This window comes from Mirounga angustirostris, unplaced genomic scaffold (genome assembly GCF_029215605.1).
Source record: "Mirounga angustirostris isolate CCGP_5_RB_7025 unplaced genomic scaffold, mMirAng1.0.hap1 SCAF_5, whole genome shotgun sequence".
NCBI lineage: Eukaryota > Metazoa > Chordata > Mammalia > Carnivora > Phocidae > Mirounga > Mirounga angustirostris.
Window position 1 is genome coordinate 81,642,819 of NW_026991713.1, and position 15,253 is coordinate 81,658,071.

At 33.2% G+C, this 15,253-nt stretch overlaps 1 protein-coding gene across 12 annotated transcripts in view; it reads left to right on the forward strand.

The window, feature by feature from the left end:
• Positions 1-15,253, forward strand: part of SOX5 (SRY-box transcription factor 5) — a 1,012,222-nt gene that overhangs the window by 279,958 nt on the left and 717,011 nt on the right. For all 12 annotated transcript variants that reach the window (XM_045873750.3, XM_054507151.2, XM_054507149.2 and 9 more), the window contains one exon: positions 2,653-2,749. The gene's annotated coding sequence lies outside the window, so the exon portion shown is untranslated. The remainder of the gene's footprint in view (positions 1-2,652; positions 2,750-15,253) is intronic.

The window sequence follows — 15,253 nt, forward strand, 5'->3', positions numbered from 1 at the left end:
TCTGCAGCATGTCACCAGAGTGACTGAGTAACCTTTTACTGGCAGAAATGGGTCTGTTGTTCCTTTTTAAAGTAGAGGGTGTAAATAGGATTCAGACACTAGGGTACATTAGTCCATAAAATGAATATATTTTTTATGTCATTTATAAGGTATTGATTTTAGGTCCATTAGATTCACAGTCCCTTGTGGGAGAAAAAACAATGATTTAATGGGTAGGTTGGAATTCCAGAAGGAAGCACAGCAGTAGTGATTAACCCCTTCTTCGACTCCCTGCCCCGTTATTTAACATGGTGGGGGAGCTGAGGACTCTGGGGGAGAGAGACAGTTTGGCATCTGTCTTCCTTGCACTTTATGAGGGATCACAAAACAGATTTCAGCTGGATTATTACTATCTCTGAATGTGATAGAGCAGATCACTCTGGGTTGGTAAGAGCTGCTCCAATTTGTTTTTATAAGGTAGTTTTTAAGTTGATGAATGCGTTTTATTTTTACAAAACCTAGAGCATATTTATTTGGAAAGTCATAGTAATTTCTGATACTGCTTAGGGAGATCATAGAATACAAGGGAATAAAGCTTATATATTTTTTTTAAAGAAAAAATTTTTATTCTCAACTCTAAGAAGAGTTCATTGTAGTGTCATGCCAGTTATATCCTTTCTTAGGCAAGTTTTAAGTAATATCCGTGAGAATGGCCATCACAGGAATTTTTTAAATAGGGTGTTTCCTGTTCTACAAATGCATGGAAAATTATTGGTTTACACAAGCCTCTTTTCTGACAAAAGGATGACTGAAATATCATTTCACTTCTATGTACAGAGCACTCATAATAATTCTAGTCAATTTATCCCAACTAATGTTATTACCACCTAAAAGGAATTTTCTCTTAGGCTGCTTTGGCAGTTACATTTTCCTTCTTAATGTATGAAAAAAATTATAGGTAGAAAATTTTTTAAAATTCTAATTATGTTTCCAGTCATCTGACATACTGTATGTTAAGGCTGAATAAAATTATGTCAACTAAAGTTTGCCTTTCTCAAAAATTGACCTGACATAAAGAATATGGTATCAATAAACATTTTTAGAATTTTATATTTTAATTCAAGTTTTTCAAGTTCTGTGACAAAAATGTAAAAATACAGGCTCCCTCTTGTGGGTAAAATTACCACCTGTATATTTCTGTGCTGCCAACATACAGGATATGGCAAAATTTCTGTTTCATTTTTAAGTAAATTCTGCGTAGTCTTTTTATTCGGTCAGATGTGACATTACACTTAATTGAAAAAGGTAGAGTTTGGGGTACTTTTTTTAGTAACATTTTTAATGAAAAGAAGTTTTTTTTTTTTTAATTAGCAGACTATAGCGAACCTTTATTTTACTGCAGCAGTATAATTTCTGATGTTCAAAATTTTTAATAATTTTTTTCATTTTGGAATACTCTCCAATGGGATAATTAGCAAACTAATGAAATAATGTGGAGCCTTTTTTTTTTTTTTTTTTTGAGAGAGAGAGAGAGAGAGAGAGAAAGAGCGGGGGGAGGGGCAGAGCTGGAGTGTGAGCGAGAGATAGGGAGAATCTCAAGCAGGCTCCACACTGAGCACAGAGCCCCATGCAGAACTCTGAGATCATGACCTGAGCTGAAATCAGGAGTCAGAGGCTTAACTGACTGAGCCACCCAAGCGCCCCAATAATGTGAAGTCATCAATGTGGCAACTTTTGAATTTCTGTGTTTATTAGCAAAAGTTCTAATACTGGAATGAAGTAAAATCCCTTCCTACCCATCATGCTTCAGATAGATACCATATGGTCATAAAACTCCTCAAATGCCACACATAAATCTTGTCATCAAAACTGAATAATCAATGGTGTAAATAAGAATGAACACTGAAGCATTACTCAGCTCTCCCTGAATTGAACTAATACTGAATAATCTGAGCTGGGACCAAGGCTGTGGCTATACCACCATATATGGGTTCCCTGCTTTCAGAAGTCTGATTCTTAGGAATTTCAGCTGAGTAGCAGTCCATTTCTGTCCAGCCTGGGGAAATGGGTAACCAAGCAGAGCTCTTAGGCACTTATGAAAGTAGCAAGAGCAGTATTTCTGAAGTCGAGCTAGGCAGCACAGTCTAGAGATATATAGCAAGAAACGTGAACGTAGAGATAGCTGAATGACTCCCACTTAGCAGTTACCATGCTGACTGTTGCTGTCAGACGTTTGAACAGAATCAAGGCAAGGACTTATGAGGACACCTGAAGATCTCTCATAAATCATTCCAAGAACTAAGAATTTATCTTAATGTTGCCTGTCCTAACGCATCTGTAGGATGGTTACATGAAAATCAGACAAAACGAACAACTTCTGAGGGGATTAATATATATATGCAATATGCATGTAAGGTAATTTATATGTGTATATGTTTTTAGATTAATTCTGGTAGCATTCAAGTGTCCAATTAATGCCTCTTTTCCCATAAACAATAACTTTATTATATTTATATATATTTTATATACATTTATGTAAATTTACATATAGAAATTTATTTTGAAAACCTTGGAAAAAAACTTTGGAAATCTCCTGCTTCCAAAAGTTCTATGTTGATACATTTACTAAAATGGAACAATGCACTGTTAATGGTCTGCTTTTATTTTTTCTAGCATTCCTTTTGCTGATGACACAATTCCTGTGTGAATCTGTTTACAAGATTCTGAAAGCTGAACAGAGAATTTTGGCACTGTACTGGGTAGGAAAAAGGTATATTCATAAAATACATAATACGCACCTTTAAAAAATCTATTACTATATTTGCTGCTTTACAAAAATGAAAGTTTATATGCCTTCTCTTATTTTTAATTTATAAGTGAAATATATGACATATGCATATTAAACTATAGTTTATAGTCTTTTATATTCAGATGACAACTGGATTTGTAATTATACTTCGGAAACTCATTATGAAGGTAATGTCTCTAAACTGGAAGATGATAGCAACATTTCTTTTATTTTCATTTTCTTAATGAGATACACTTTTCTTGAAGTTGCAAAAGCTTTTTTTCTCCATTGAAAAATATTTTTTAAAACATTTGTTCCTGCTTTTTTGTTGTTGTTGCAAAAGAACTATTTTAGGTCACAATAGGTAGGTCACACATTTTACCAAAACTTCCATAGGCTATTAAGTATGTTTTTGTAAACACATACAAAAATGCAGTGTTGCTCAGACCAAACATATTTTCCAATTTGCTTAGCAGAAATATTTAGTGGGCATCTGTCTGTGAGTGCATTTATGAAATGCTTGTTTGTCTTTTCAAAAAAGTTATACTTTGGGAACAGGAACTGAAAGTTTGACCACAGACCTAGACTCTTATATTCTGGTGGTTGACTGACTATCATGTGGGCGACAGCAGAAAAGGTCGGAGGTAAGGGATCCTTTGTTTAGAAGTTTGTCACTAGTAAGATGGAAAAGGAATTCTTTCTGTTTATTACTAAAAAGAATTATGGAAAAATGGTCTTTTTTGAATAGTGAGCTACAACTTATTTATTCACTAATCCACTCTTAAGATCTTATGACTTAGGTTTTTAGAACTTCAAAATGCAAGTTTCTTTGTGAAAACCTTTAGAATCAATCGTAGTTGTTATCTTCTTTAAAAATTGTTAAAACCTAAATTATATCCTTAAATTATTTATAAATAAGACTTCATATATCACAGACAAATTACATGATAAAATATGGAAGAAAGCATTGTGAGTAATGGATTTTTATGTTAACAGAAGCGGAATAAGTCACAAATGGATGATTGCAAATATGAAACTTCTGTAGTTTTGCCAGTGAAAACACCAATATCAATACAATTAGAAGGCAAATGTAAATCTGGGGCTACTTCTAATAAATATTGCCAATGTCACCTGTAAAGAGCCGTTATTATAAGAAGGCACTGACATCTTAATTTAAAAAGATAAAATGTAAGAACAAATAATTAATGAAGAATGCAATTCTAATACAATACACTAATAAAAGAAATGCAAGGCTACATTACTATCTAACTAGTAAAAAGCAGTTTGGAATGACAATGTTGTAACAAGAATGTGGGGAGATGGGTGCTTTCAATACTGCTGGAAAAGGGTTATATTTGTTCAACTTTCCAGAAAGTGATTTGGCCATCTCTGGTATGAGCCTTAAATGTTTCCAAAGCATTCTATGCAACATTTCCACTTCACTAGTTTGGAAAACATTTGGTTACAAGTAATCCAAAATAGTTTTTAAAAAGATGGAAATTTACATTTTCTCTTTGTGAAGTCTGTGTAAGCAGTTTATTGCTGGTTGGGTGTTTCCATAGTCATCAGGGACCCAGATCCTTCGTCTCTTGCTCTGTTACCCTGAACACGTGGCTTTTACCTAGTCTTTTAAAAGATCCAGAATTGGTATTCCAGTCATCATGTCCATGTGCTAGCAACAGGAAGGAAATGTTACTAGGAGAAGATCATGCTCCCCCCTTTAAGGAAATCTTCTGAAAGGTGTTCACACCCCTTCCATTTACATTCCATTGGCTAGAACATAGTCATACAGCAATGCCATACTTTAAAAGGCTAGAAAATGTAGTTTTTATTTTGGGAGATGAATCTGGGGTAGTTATTATAGTGGAATAATAAGAGACTGGATATTAGGGCCCAATTAGCAGTATTTGACAGTTTCACTTCCAGGAATCTAACTTAATGAAATAATTAAAGAAAGAGACAAAATTGATATAAATATATTTGTTTGTTTTCATATATTTATAATGAGAAGAGTTTGAGATTGACTAAACTGTCCAGTAATGGAGCAGTAGTTGGATAAATTTGAGTACATTTGTATTATACAGTCAAAATATTTTTAAAGAATTTTTAAACTCACATGAAATTATGCATAATGTAATATTAAACAAGACAGAATCCACACTAAAGATACATTGTATTTCTAAATTTGTGTGTGTACACACGTACATGCACACACAAATATACACTCACTTATAAATATATATTACAAATACATACAAATTAACAGGAAAAATACCTGAAAGTTAATACATCAAATATTAGCTCTAGATCATGGAATTATGAGCAGTTTTAATTTTCTTCCTAGTTTACACAATTATTTATTTCTTTATTTTTATTTCTTTATTTTTCTAAAGATTTTATTTATGTATTTGAGAGAGAGAGAGTGAGAGAGAAAGATCACAAGCAGGGAGGAGGGGTAGAGGGAGAAGCAGACTCCCCATTGAGCAGGGAGCCCGCTGTGGGACTCGATCCCAGGACCCCAGGATCATGACCAAAGGCAGATGAGCCACCCAGGCAACCTACACAGTATTTTAAATAACAAGTATGATTTCATACTAAAATTTGAAAATATAAGAAGTATGGAATCCAAAAGGTTTACCTAAGTTGCTTAGTGTTCCTATTAAAAATACTAAATATGTCTACTCAAGAAGAAATGAATCAGCTTAGCACCCATCCTTTTTGACTTTTTCCTGAAGTCAGGTTGCAATAAGCTTTCCTTCTCAGTAGAGCCATACAGTTGCTCAGAAATCTTAATCACATTGCAGCCCCCTGCCTCTTTTAGGTTAGGGCAGACTGAAATACTGTGTTGCAGTTCAATGGCATGGGACAAGCATTGGCATGGGAAAGTTGTTGGTAATCATGCCTATTTCAAAGGCAAAGAGCAATATTTTAAAGATTTCTGTCTCTTGTGTGTGAGTGAAAGAGGTTGAATATTGCAGTTCTGGATTAAGAATATTTCTTTTTTTGTGTGTGTGGTAAAGAATTTTAAAAAGTATAATGTTAAGAGAATATTAAAGAAATGAAAATTTAACTCAAAGCTAAGTGAAACATCAAATCAGAGAGCAATTCATCAGAAATTCTTTGCAGAAATTGGAGTGAGAGCATAGCCCCCCTGAACCTAAGCTGACTTTACTCTTTGGAATTTATAAGAGAACTATAATGTTGAGAGGCTTAGACTTTGGAGACACATTGTTTGAGTTCAGTTCCTGATGGTACCACTTATGGCTGTCTACTGTTGGGTATGTTGCTTAACCACTGATTCCTCATGTGTAAAATGTAAATTATAATAGAAGACACTATACTCTGCAAATATTTATCACATGGACACTGGTGTAACTATACTGATTAAACAAAATAGACTTTAAAGCCCAAACCATTACTAGAAATAGAGTCACTTTGTAAATAACTGAAGTTTCAAGTCAATAGGAAGATAAATAATTTAAAATCTAAATGCCCATAATAACATAATCTCAAAATATATTAAGTACAAATTGCCAAAACAGCAAAGATAAATAAGCAAACCCAGAATAACATTTTAACCCACTTGTTTTAGTAATTGATGGAATAAAGTAGACAGAAAAAATCAGTAAGGATATAGAGTTGAAAGACAAGATTAAGAAACTTGATCTGATAGGCATATACAGAGCCTTGCATACAACTACAAAACTCACATTATTTTGAAGAAAACATGGAAAAATTACAAAAATTGTCTGTATGTTGAGTCATAAAATAGGTCTCAACCATTTTCAAAGAACTGGAATCATACAAGTTTCACTAGAAATCAAGTTGCAAATAAAAAAAATATATAGCTAGAAATAAGTTTCAAGGTTCCAAAGAAATCACAATAATAATTTTAAATATTTTAAACTAACCAAATTGAATTATTTTACATGTAACAATTATAGAATGCCTTTAACAAGTACTTCCTGGGAAAATTATATCTTAAATAAATGTACTAGGAAAAAGAAAGAGTGAAAATAAGGAGACATTTCAAAAAAGCAAAAACAAAAGCAAAATAAAACCAGAGTAATAAAATCAAGAAGTCAATTAAAGCAAGAACATAATTAGCAAAGTGGGAGACAGTCACATGGAGAGGACCAAGAAAGCCAAAAATTGTTGCAAAAGATGAATAAATTTTCCAGTCCTCTGATGAGACCAAACAAGAGAGCAAGTGATAAAGGGCAAGTAACCAACATCAAGAATGACAAAGGCTACATCATAACCGTTGTGTAAAGATTAAACAGACAGTAATGAATATTATGAACTTCATGTTACCAACTTCACACTGGTAAATATGAAGAATTGGATGAATTGTCAAATTCCTAGAAAAATACAATGTAGCAAAATTTACTCAAGAAGAAAGGGAAAACCTGAATAGTTCTGTAACCATTAAAGCAATTTAATTCAGTAATTAAAAAAATCCTCCTATAAAGAAAATTCCAGACCCAGGTGGCTTCACAGATAAATTCAAGGAAGAAATAAATCTAATTTTACATAAGTCTTTTTCAAAAAGTAGAAGATGTGATAATCCTAAACTTACTTTATATATAAAGATCATATAACCTTGATACCAAACTTGACAAGTATGATATGAAAAAGTACCTTCACAGGTAAATTCCTCTCATGAATATAAATGGAAAAACCATCAACCAAATATTACCAAATCAAATTCAGCAATATATAAAAAGGATCATTAATCATGACCAAGTTGGTTTATTACAGAAATTCTAGGTTTGCTAACATGTAAAAAAGTCAATCTATATAATACAGATTAAAGAAAAGTATCATATGATCATTTCAATTAATACAGAAAAAGCATTTAGTAACATTCAACATCTATTTCTGATTTTTAAAAGTTTTAGAAAACTAAAAATAGGAAAACATTTCCTTAATGTGATATAAAATACCTATAGCAAATATAAATTATAATAGTAAAAGTTGGAAACTTTCCTTTTGTGATCAAGAACAAGACAAGGATATTTTCTATCACTCCTGCTATTTAGCATTTTTTCTGGAGATGCTAGCCAATGTAGTAAGGCAAGATAAAGAAATAGAGTTATTACTGGAAAAGAAACAACCAACTGTCATATTGGCAGATAAAATGAATTAAAAAGAGTGTTTAGCAAGTTTGATGCATACAATATAAGAAGTCAACTGTATTTCTATATATCAGCATCACTTTTTACCTCGTGGGGTTTTTTTTTTTTTAAGATTTTATTTATTTTAGAGAGAGAGAGAGAGCTCACACAAGCAGGGGAGTGGGGGGAGGGGTAGAGGGAGAAGCAAGCTCCTTGCTAAGCAGGGATCCCCACAGTGGGCTTGATCTCAGGACCCTGGGATCATGACTTGAGCTTAACCAACTGAGCCACCCAGGTACCCTTACCTCATGTTTAATAATAAGAGATATGTAGTATCTCTATGGGGAAAATTGTGAAACTTTAAGAAATATTTTCAAGGCTGAAATAAATGATGTTCATGGTCTAAAAGATCCAATATTGTAGAGATGCCCCTTACTGCCAAATTGATTTATAAATACAGTGTAATCACAAAGAAAATGTCAACTGGTTGTTTTATCTTTGTTTCTTTGTTATTTATTTGGATAGTTTTTTAAGTGTTGGGGTGTGTGTGTGTGTGTGTGCATGCACTGGGGGGCAATGTGACAAGTTGATTCTAGTGAACAAGACAAAGAATAGTCAAGACACTCTTGGAAAAGAAGGAATGGGTAGGAGTATTTGCCTTGCTGACATTATAAAACTGTTAATTGAAAAAATGTGGTAATGTGGTAGGGGTAGACAAATAAGCAAATAAGCGAGACTAGAGAACTCAGAAACAGACTCTTGCATATATGGGCACTTGATTTACAATAAAGGTGGTACTGTAAAGCAATAGAAAAATAACAGACTTTTAAATAGTTGGTACTAGGAAAATTGATTATCTATGGAAAAAAACAAAATTTACCTCACAGGGCGCCTGGGTGGCTCAGTTGGTTAAGCAACTGCCTTCGGCTCAGGTCATGATCCTGAAGTCCCGGGATCGAGTCCCGCATTGGGCTCCCTGCTCAGCGAGGAGCCTGCTTCTCCCTCTGACCCTCCCCCCTCTCATGTACTCTCTCTCATTCTTGCTCTCTCAAATAAATAAATAAAATCTTTTAAAAAAAAAATTTACCTCACACCACACACAAAAATCAATTTCAGTTGGTCACAATCTAAGTGTAAGAGGCAAAAAGAATCTAAGAGAATCTAAGAAAATAACTTAATGACTTGGGAGTAGAGAAGGATCTCTTAAATGAAGAAAGCACACAACCTACATTATTTTTAAATAGACTTTTTTTTACAGAGCACTTTTAGGTTCAGAGAAGTATGAGCAGAGAGAACAGAGATTTTTCATATACCTTCTGGTACCTGCCCCCAACACATTCATAGCCTCCTTTATTAACATATCCTACCAGAATGGTACTTTTATTCTGTTTACAATTTATAATTGACACATCATTATTGTCCAGAGTTCATCTTTTACATTAGAGGCTACATTATTTTATTGTTTATCAGAAAGCACCATAAAAAGAGAGAAAAGACAGGACATGGAGTGGTAGAATAAATTTGCAGGACATCATTGACAAAGATCGTATCCAGAATAGATTTTTAAAAACTATAAATCAGTGTAACAATTCATACAGTCTAATAAGAAAATGGGCAAAAGAAGAAATCCAAATGGCCAGTAGTATGTCCAAATGTCCAAACATATTTAAAAGGGCTTAATATCAGTAGTATTCATGGAAATACAAATTAAACTTATAATGAGATCCCACTATATGTGCTTCAGAATGGGGAAAACTAAAATAGCTAGCAGGTCAAAGCATTGGCAAGGATGTAGAGTAATAGCCATTTATACAGTGCTGGTTGGGCTATCAATTGGAGCAACCAGTTTTGGGTATAATACCTAATAAAGGTGAAATTTATATCCCCTGCTCAAGCATAGCAATCTTAGATATATATCCCAGAGAAATATGTACATATGTGTATCAGGAAATATGTATAAGAATGTTCACATGAGAAATATTTGTATTTGCCAAAAATTGGAAATAATTATCATCAAGGTGGAAATTTATAGACTAGTCAATGAGATGTTGAAAAGCAAAGAAATACTGAAATATTGAAAAGCAAAGGAATACTACTACAAGGGCCAGGGAGTCCTAACTTCTAAGAATAAGGAAAGAAGCTGAGCTGAGGGAGGAAGTATTTAGGTGAGGGGGAACTTTGGATCAAAGGGAGAGTGCCAGTAATGTACTAGGTGATGGTTATGTAGGTATCTGCTTTCTTACTATTTGCTGAACTGTAAATATTGTATACATTTAATCATAATAATTAAGCATTAAAATAATACAGCAAAGAGTTATGATAGTTTTTACTTATTTCTTTAGTGGTGTGTATTATATTTTAGGAGGGAAAAATATGGTTGCAAATAGTATAGATTAAACTGATACATCTTTGAAATTAGGTAAAACCATTTAAGATGCTTGTAAAGAAATGGAAATGAAGAATAATAGGATAGTAAAATAAGCATTTATTCTTTCTTTTTTTTTTAAGATTTTATTTATTTATTTGAGACAGAGAGAATGAGAGAGAGCACGTGAGGGGGGGGAGGGTCAGAGGGAGAAGCAGGCTCCCTGCCAAGCAGGGAGCCCAATGCGGGACTCGATCCCGGGACTCCAGGATCATGACCTGAGCTGAAGGCAGTCGCTTAACCAACTGAGCCACCCAGGCGCCCAGCATTTATTCTTTCTATTATTTGTTCTAAGAAATGTAATGAAGGATTAAGACATTGCCATTAGATTGAAATGAAGCAAAATGTTTTCAAGCTATAAAATTATGGTTATTTTATTTATATACACTTTAAAATACATTGTAATGTTAAAATACCCTTTTGCACATATCAAAAATACCCACAAAAAGGCTTCATTGAATATCAGATTTTATATGCCGTTAACCAAAAATAATGCAACAAAAATAAGCACCTTGCATAGGTGTTGTGAATCCCAGATTTTTTAGAGGTAAATTGAGGATAGTGGTTGGTGTACCCTTGATGGCAGTTATTTTTGCTTTGCTTATCTCCTGCTGTATTAACATTATTTTAAAATGTCACTGCATTTATAGTTATTTGCTTTAACCATTTAGCTAGTTAATAATTTGTGATCCTAATGCTATTTGTACATTCCTTTTGGTCACCTTTCTCTTTTACTTGCAAAGAAGCAAGCCCTTTGCTTTAACTATTTATCAAATGCAATCACTTTTTTCCCTCGGTCACCCTAATCTAGACAGTAAAACACTTTATTGCTTGAAAAAGGAAAATAATCCCAATATATTGCAAATTGTCAAGTAAGTTCTTTATAATTAAAGATTACTCTGCAATATACAATTTTTAAGGCATTTATCCCGACAGGGTTCACTGGCCTTTGAGAATGAGCCCCTTTGTTGACAAATCTATCATCTAAATTGTACAACATTAATGAGAACTCTGAGCAGCACATTCTTACAGTTTAATGTAGGTGGCAGTTTAGGGGGAAAAACAACAACAACAACAAAAACCACCACCAAAACAAAATACTGCATGTGATTGAAGTTGATTTTGATAAGGTCTGCCACCTGTGCATAAAAATGTGCATCACTCTGAACACATAGTAATTAAGAAGACTGAAAGGTCGTAGGAAAATCCAATGACCCTCTGAAATCAAAACATTGGTTATTATTATTATTTTTTTCATTGGTTATTATTTTTTAAAAAGAAGAAGGCACTGATTGATTTTTACAGTTATATAAATACAGGGCTTATGATACTACTTACTTGCACAACTAACTGTCCATGCTCTACAACCTCATCCACAGTTCTATAGTACCATATGGTAGAACTGATTCAATGCTGGTCTTTGATTTGAATCCCTTGTTTATTAATTAATAACTCATTATGTGATCACATATTTCCTGAACAGCATCATGTTTCTATATCTTACTCTCTTTCACAACACTTTACACATCATTGTAGACCATATTTCATTGTTGCGCCTCGATCTCTTGAATGTCTTCATTTTGATAAACTTTCAGCTTAGCTTTCTAAAGTTAATGAAATGCCGTAGGTAAAAACACCATGAAAAGCATGCTAACAAACAGCCTGTTTAAATCTAAGGGCACCGTACTTTTATAATTTTTTCCTTAACTCAAAATTATTTGTTTAAATGCCTGATTATACTTGATCATCTGCATGTTCTACCTACAAATATCTATTATCCATCTGAATAGCTTTGCATAACATTATTAAGCTTATTTTCTGGGTGTTTCAAGTGTACGTATATATGCACTGGAGGAATTTTATTAGCACAATTTGAATTGCAGAGTTCATTTCAAAATGTACCTCAATTTAAGTAACATAATGCAGTCCCATAGAGATGCTCCACTGTACTGGTCTTGGAACAAGATATTGCCGTTTGAGTAGCTCATGCTGATGTACTTGGAACAGCCCTAAAACACTAGCAGAAAATAATGGTCTATGTATAATTTCTTTGGCTGTAGCTTTCCATTTCTTGATTGATAAGGAATGATGAATGAGAATCATTCAAAAGTTATAGGAAAATTAGACTATATTACTTTTTAAAGTCAGATGATAATATGTCTTAATAATTTAATAACAACCAAGCATTGTTCTCTTATTCAGCAATTGTTCATAATTAAGAGAATTTTTCCTTCCAGATACAATAATGCATGAGCTGTTGACCAAAAATTTTTAAAATGATGCATGTGAGCAAGCAATTGCTTATTTTTGTGTCTTTCTTTAGAACACTAAGCAACAAAGCAGTTCTAACAATAATAATTTAATCTGAGAAAAAACCTTGAACCCAAACTGTCTCCATAGAACTTTTTCATAATTAGGTTATACATCTTCTCAATGGAAGAAGTCTTGCCCACAGTCACATTCTGTAAATGAAAATACATTTTGCATAAATTAGTGAAGTTGAACTGCTGAGATTCATTATAAAATGCAATAAATATTTCCTAATTTTTAAAGTAATTATGAACCATGATGTTATTTTCCTAGATGATGTATGTATCTAGGCATCCGTTAGAGAATTAAACATTTTATAGTGAATAACTGGTGTTTTAAAATATAATATGATGTGACATGACATAATATAACATAACATAATATAAACATGATGTTTAACCTGTAATTATGAAATTTCCCTCTTAAAGCTTTTTGATACAAGTGTCATTTTAGGCATGGTTTAAGGACAATTTTCTAACTATTTAGAAAAAAATTAAAGTCAGTTCCTATGCCATTGCTAATATAAATTCTAGAAGGATTATAGATTTACATTTTTAATAAAAGACACTATAAGAGTATTAAGAGATAGTGTTGGTGAATATTTATGTAAGTGGGGGGAGTGTTAGAAGTTGTTTTTAAGCATTATACCAAAGGCAGAAATCACAAAGGAAAAATGTGGTTAGGTTTGATACATAAACATAAAAGCTTTTTGCATCTTCAATGGTAAGACTGACAAACAAATGAGGAACTGAGAAATATGTTTGCAGTATACTAGGTTTAATGATATAAAGTACCATTTTCGTTAAAACTATTGGCAATTTTATATATTCAATATATGTAAATAAAATATATTTGAAACTGCTAACAAATTAATAGAAAAGTAGAAAAAATAACTTGAATATTCAATTAATATTGGGAGTCAAACACATCAAATGTTTGATTTTAATAATTCCAGGAATGCAAATCAATTGTGAGATTTTACTTCATTTAGCAAATTAGAAAAGATAAAAAATGACACAATAACCAATGAAGATATTGCAGTGAGATTAGGCCTGTCCTTGACTGAGGCTTGTGTTACCAATTGTATCCCTGCACCAAAGATTCATTTCATAGTACACATTAAAATCTGTTAATGTTGGGGCACCTGGGTGGCTCAGTCAGTTAAGCATCTGACTCTTGATCTCAGCTCAGGCATTGATCTCAGTGTCATGAGTTCAAGCCCCGTGTTGGAGCCTACTTAAAAAAGAACGAAAAAGAAAGAGAAAATCTGATAATGTTGATGCTTGTGCTTCTAGGAAGTTAGCTAATGTTTCATATATGGTGTTTATAGTAACATGAAATTGAAAACAATTGATATTTAAAAAATGGGCTCTATGTTCAAAAAATTGTGGTGTTTCTATGTGATGGAATATTAATTTCATTTAAAAATGATGTAATGACATGGGAAATCAGAACCTGGGTAATGGTAAACATTTAAGAAATATTCAGGGGTGCCTGGGAGGCTCAGTCGGTTAAGCAGCTGCCTTCGGCTCAGGTCATGATCCCAGGGTCCTGGGATCGAGCTCCGCGTCAGGCTCCCTGCTCAGTGGGGAGCCTGCTTCTCCCTTCCCCTCTGCCTGCCTCTCTGCCTACTTGTGCTCTCTATCTCTCTGTCAGGTAGATAAATAAAATCTTTTTAAAAAAAGAAATATTTATCGATTGGATATGTGGGTGCATGCACACACACACAGAGGTGTGTAGCATGCACAGAACAAAAACTCTAGAAGAACATATGCAAAATGCTGAAAGGCTATGCCTGGATTAAAGGACTATGGTTGATTTTTTAAAAATTTCACCTTTTTGATTGCATGTGATAGTTGCCTTTCTTTAATGAATATATTGCTTTTATTTTAAGGAAAAATACATATTTTTTAACTATAAGTATCAATGTCATAATTCATATATCAAGGAGCTTTCCCCTTATGTTTTCCTCTTGGAGTATTACAGTTTCAGGTCTCATGTTCAAGTATTCATGTATTTTATGTTAATTTTTGTGAATGGTGTAAGATAGGGGTCCAATTTCATTCTTCTGCTTGTGGTTATCCAGCTTTCCAGGCTTCATATATTAAAGAGATGATCCTTTCCCCATTGAGTATCTTTGACTCCCTCGTCAAATATTAGTTGTCCCTACATACAGGGGTTTATTTATGGGATCTCAGTTCAGTTCCATTGGTCTTATGTGTCTATTTTTATGCCAGTACCACACTGTTTTGATTACCATAGCTGCGTAGTATAGTTTGGAATCAGGAAGTGTGATGTCTCCAGCTTTATTCTTTGTTTTCAGTATTGCATTGGCTATTCAGGTTCTTCTGTGATTCCATACCAATTTTAGGATTGTTTTTCTATTTCTGTGAGAAATGCCATTGGAATTTTGATAGAGATTGCTTTAGTACTTTATACATAGTTTTTCAAATGAGAGCATTTTCTATATATATAGATTGCTACATAAACATGTCTAAATTCTTTGTTCTGATTTTTGGATTAGGAAAAAATCAAGAGGAACAAAATGTTTTTCAGAATTTGTAATACATTAAACTATGGTCTACATGGCTAGGATAAAATGCCATAACACTGCCAACAAGTTTATCCAGTGTT